This window comes from Glandiceps talaboti, chromosome 6 (assembly GCF_964340395.1).
Source record: "Glandiceps talaboti chromosome 6, keGlaTala1.1, whole genome shotgun sequence".
In the NCBI taxonomy this organism is placed as follows: domain Eukaryota; kingdom Metazoa; phylum Hemichordata; class Enteropneusta; family Spengelidae; genus Glandiceps; species Glandiceps talaboti.
The window spans coordinates 10,720,816-10,726,977 of NC_135554.1; positions in this window are offsets into that span (position 1 = coordinate 10,720,816).

A 6,162-nucleotide genomic window follows, 5' to 3' on the forward strand; every position below is an offset into this window, starting at 1 on the left:
TGCTCTGAGACAATGTCGGAAAGATGAAACGCAAAATCGTGCAGATGGAATGGCTCGTGCGCTGCTGCAAAATGATCATAGACAATTTTGGGCTGCAGTTGCTGACATTAATAATAATGTAATAATGTAATAATAAGAGTTCCCCTAGCAACGAGTATAAACGATGCAACTGGTGAACAACAAATAGCGGACATGTGGGGCAGTCATTTTAAATATCTGTTGAATTCTGTCAGTAATTTGAAGCATAAGTCTGAGGTAGAGAATGCGTTTGAAAATTGTGTCTTTTCGCAAGTGTTAAATGTAAATACTGATGAAATTCGTAAGTTTTTCAATGACCTTCCATCTGGTAAGTCTCCAGGCTCTGATGGCCTGAGTGCCGAACATCTCAAATATGCAAGCAGTAGACTGGCAGTTCATGTTGCCCTTTGCTTTTTTGCCATGCTTGTCCACGGTGAATTCGAAGTACCAGATAGTATTGCAAATGTTAATCTTGTTCCCATAGTTAAAGATAAAACTTCAGATCTCTAGAACAAGAACAATTACCGACCCATTGCGCTAACTAGCATGTTTTTCAAAGGTTCTTGAATATGTTTTACTTTGTAGATGCGAACATAACTTGTATACATCTGACAATTAATTTGGTTTTAAGAAAGCTCATGGCACTGATATGTGTATATTTTTACTTAAAGAGACAATCAGGTATTATAAGTCGAATAGCAGCCCAGCCTTCGTATGTTTCCTTGACGCTGAAAAGGCGTTCGATCATGAATCACTGGACTCTCTTAAAGAAAATGATTGACAGATCAGTGCCGACCGATATTGTTCGGCTACTTTCAAATTGGTTTGTAATACAAAGGTTTTGTACTCGTTGGTCAAATTCTCTTTCCATGTCTTTCAACGTAACTAATGGAGTCCGACAAGGGTGAATCTTATCCCCATTTCTTTTCAATGTTTATGTTGATTCACTTAACAGGTCACTGTCTCGTGCCAGGGTTGGCTGTGAGGTGGGTGGAATTGCAATTAATAAATTGTCATATGCGGACGATATGTGTCTCATCTTTCCATCTATCAAAGGCCTCAGGAAACTTATTAATCTCTGTGAACAATATGCTGATGATCATGATATCATTTATAATGCTAGAAAATCTAAATGTGTACACTTTAAGTCATCCACAAAACCTTTGTGGGAATCTTCTCGAATTCGTATCAAGTTTTATTTACTTGGGACATGTTTTTACTGATGACCTGAAACAGCGTAGATCACTTTGTGGTAGAGCCAACTTTTTATTGAGAAAGTTTTCTGCATGTGCTATATCGGTGAAACTGCGCCTCCTCACAGCGTTTTGCAATAACATTTACGGAAACCATTTATGTAAGACTTCAATGTAAGTAGTATGCAAAATATAATTGTCTGTCACAACAATGCGTTCCGGAGACTAATAGGACTTCCAAGTTCTGCCAGTGAATCTAGCATGTTTGTTTCCAATTCAGTTAATTCTCTCTCTGTTTTGAGAAGAAAGGCGGCATTTAGGTTTATGTTACGTCTTTTTGACAGCCAAAATGTTCTGATTAATCGTGTTATTACTTGTGATGTACGGTTCTGTGGGCTTCAGGCCCACTGGTTGAAGATTTTACATTGATTTTTTTTTCTTTTAAAATAATACCTTTTGTAATATTTTCTGTTTGTATTTGTCTGTTATGTAAAAATTATGCTGTCTTGTGGTATATTTTTGTTCTTCTCTGGACCATGGGTCTGAAATAAAGCTTTAAATAAAAATAAATAAATGGGTGCATCTGTCGTTTTTCAACTTATTTTGTACAAAATAAATATAATTTAGGGACGATCGCACAATCAGTATCAGTTCAATTACGTTGAAGAACCAATTTCTGGCATATGATCAATGTTGCACAAGCTTAATAAATGAACTTCGCTCGTTCAGGACAACCCCTCACCTCCCCCTAAACGAACGTTTACAAGTGTGACATCTACACCTTTATATATTATGTAAAGTATGATGAAAATGATGGCGGTCACGCCAGTACTATCGATAGAATGTAAAAACATAATGGTGAACACATTATAATACTGGGATCATCATAGGGATCATAGTTTTATTGCATTTCCAGGCCTCCGGCCCATTTGCAAGGAGGTTATAAAAAATTCAAAGTCAGATCATGACTTTCAGTTACAGAGTGCGTGAAATCAAGGGATCTACATTACAGTGAAATCAAAGCACAGTTACATACAAACATACAGAGGTACGATAAAGTTATAAAAAAATCAGAATCAACACTTAACTTGAAGACATAATTTCTTTACGTCTCTGAAAAGCCTTATAGATATAACTTGATAGTTTCCTAAGGACAGCATCATCACATTATAATACTACCGGAAACCCAGCGTTGTATCACATTAGAGGTAAATTTTAGTCAACTTATCAACATCACGGTAGTAAATACAGAACTTGATATCACTGAAGGCGTCAACATTCGGTTAGAAGTGCGAAAGTGAAGTTTAGCAATCGCATTGACGTCAAACTCCCCCCCCCCTTAATTATTAAGCTTTTGTGACGGTGCGACCATCAGTTACATGATTGATTAAAACATTTAATGTTACAATTACATTGACACATAAATTATCGTTGACAATGTTTATACTGACGTAGACATATCGTTGTATACAAAGTCATTAAACAAATGACTCAATGTATTTTATCCAGAATCCAAACCTTTGTTATATAAGGTTTTTGGTGATAAAAACCGTAAATGATAACTAATTCTGTAGTGTTTTCTTCTTATTCAGATTCAGAACTAGACTAACACTTACGGTTCTTTTCTTTCCACAAGACAGGAATTAAGGAAATGATTGAAATACATACAAAAATGAATTTATATGAATGTTACAGGTTAATCAATATTCTCTTGTCTAAAATTTTGTGCTTGTGTGATTTAAAGTTCTCATCGTAGTTTGAATAAATAAAATAATAATAATAACCTTTATCACGAGACGTGTAAGTCTGACTTCAAGCTTAAAATGTGTCACATATTGATGTTATCATTAATAACACTTATAATTCCAGCACTTCTTTGATCTGCCTGCATTTAAAAATGTTACATAAAAACATAAACTGCTTTTAATGTATGAACATGTTGCTAATCTTGATACCCCAAGCAACCAACTTGAATATTGTCATTGTTATGTCTAACAGGATACTTATGGGGTAGACGTGTTATTTTGTCGGAAGAGAAACCGAGGACAAAATAACTATCCAACTAAAATATCCTTCAAAATGCGTTAAATGGTTTAGTCTCTTCAAGTATAGGTCAAACCTAAATTTGATATTTCATATTTACAACGGCCAAATCTATTTGTAAAGCAAACTCTTATGGACTGTGAAGTCAGCTATCAATGTGAATTTAATGAATATATATTGTATCATTGCATTCTACATGTTATCATACACAGATTTCAGTATTAATTGGCAGGACGAAGGATATTATGGTGGTCTTTTGTCTCCAACGGATCTGCGATGGAGATCGTCATAATCCTTATTCCTTTTTGAAGGAGGTGTAGATGATTTGATTAGGGCTCGATCACAGGACGGGGGGGGGGCAGTACGTAATCAGTAAAACACAAACAAAATCTCACCGAATCAATCCCAGCCGCAAAAATTAAACACTAATTGATATTTATGCTGTTTTTATCATTAACCCGAGCGTCTCCAAACAAGTACAATATTGTTTGGTCGAAATCTTTTATAGGGTATATGAAATAAAGGTAAAGGATGAAATTAGGTTAGGAATAGTAAGCACGCCCTCTCTCGTCAAACTCGACAAAATACTAGTTTTTTCACGATATGTAACTTAATATAAATGAGCTTTATCCAGAATAAATGTGACCAAAATGTTAACGCTTATGCAAAAATCAAGTACTCATTTCTTTATTTTGTTATAAAGAAAGGTTTGTTTCATTTGATCAAATGTTGTTAGCATCAGAAAATATCGAAATATCTGTATATGGGTATTGTAATTAAGAGTTAAGTACAGCAAAATATCTAGTTCCGGGTATGTGATCCTATGGCTTGGGTTTTTACTGTTGTGCCGTCCCTAGGGCAACGTCATGCACATTGTTTGTATATGATATAAATTTGTACATTTGGAACCATTTGTGAACATAATTTCACCGTTCATGTATACATAGGTACTATCTGAGATAGCATTTTGCTGTGACTGTTTTGTATGTATCCATGTAACTATAGTGGAGGCTTATGGTGGAATGGGTTCGAGCTTTTACTGTCGATATTTTCTCAAATTACTGTGACCACAGTTAAAGAGACACGGCATCAATGATGAGTTTCTCATGAGTACGCTGGCGCGCGCGCGCGCGCACACACACACACACACACACACACACACGCACACACACACACACACACAAACCGTGGCGTTTTCTTTTTTGTTCTTATTTGGTCACCTTTGAACAGTTAAATCTGTGGTCGGTTATTTTTTTTTTCATGAATGAATGAACTGCTTTGCATTGTTTTCAAATCTACATTGTAGCTATTCGGTTCGACACATTGATGTTTTAAATACTTTATGAGTGCACATAGTCAAGCCTAGCATTGTCTATTCAGGTGGTTTTTTTTTCAATTTTCTTTTCAAAATGATAGTATTGAGACAGACAACGCGTAGTACATAAAGTTGTTACTAGTGTACCACAGGCCTGGACTGGTATATTGGTTAACGAGACATTGAGCTCTTGATATTTCCCAGAGTGCTTCAGTCTCGTATTTGATCCAGTTCAAACCCGTGCGACGTTGTCAGCAAGCACTTCACTCTGGTCACGGCTAGGAATGACCTCACCAGGAAGGAAGAACACATAAACCTTTTAACATGGAAGGTGTTCGTATAGTTCTGTTCCTTGCACTGACAATGCTTAACGTTGGTAAGTAATGTGTTTATTAAAGTTTTTGAGAGTTTTATAACAATTCAGTTTGGTTACTTTGCAGTATAAAGGTTAAATGTGTTTAAAGATCACAAAAGGCTCATTGATTGCATGATATCGTGTTTCATTGTGATATAGTTTTTTATGTACAAGGAAACAAAGTCACACAGAAATTCGAATCGGGACCATGCACAACCTATGTGTATATATATTATATATACTACTCTTCTCAAAATCACACAATTTAGCAATATATGTCAGAACATTGTAAAAGAGCAAACCTGGCAGCAAAATACCCAGAACTAAGGAAAGACTGAAAACGTGAGTCAACATTTTGCTGAGAATTTGCTTCTACCTACCTTATGACATGACCTTAATTTAACAACGTCGCACCTATAAGTTGTTCATATTTATATTTAAATGTTTACTGTTTCACACTTCTACACTACTGTCGAACTGTTAAGTACCGGTCTGAGTCTCAAGTCAGATTTCACCTGTTTATTAGATAGTGCTTCGTGGGTTGACTGGAAATATGAACTACTACCATTTACGTACACAAAATAGAAATGCTTTAACATTGTAGGATGCATTCAAAATCTTATTATGGCTGATTTCCTTACATTTTGAAATGGGTATTCTCAGCAAAATGTTGAAGCACGTTTTCAGTCTTCTCTTAGTCCTGGGTACATTGCTGCCAGGTTGAAGTAAACAGTTGGATACTTTCTATATACATGTGCGTAAAGGAAAAGCAACTAACGAAACACGTCAAGTTCTGGGCTTGTAACGTGTATGTTGTATGATAAAACAGTATGGTCACTAGGATAACATTTATAGTGTTCAAGTATGTGTGATTGGTCTGCGCATGAACAGCTCACCATCCTCAATCCCTCACACAATTCTGTTGCGCGCGCACACACACAATGCGCGCGCACACGCACGCACACGCACACACACATACATACATACACACATACATACATACATACATACATATATACACATACACAAACACACGCACACACACACACACATGCATACATACATACATACATACATACATACATACATACATACATACATTAATTGCAGGTGTACACTGTGATTGGGAAAATACCGGCTTCAAATCATGAATGTGCAGGTATTCTCTCAGTTGTTAACTTGTATGAACTTTAAAGTAAATTGTGTGCTAGACAGCTGATTTAAATATCTCATGAGGG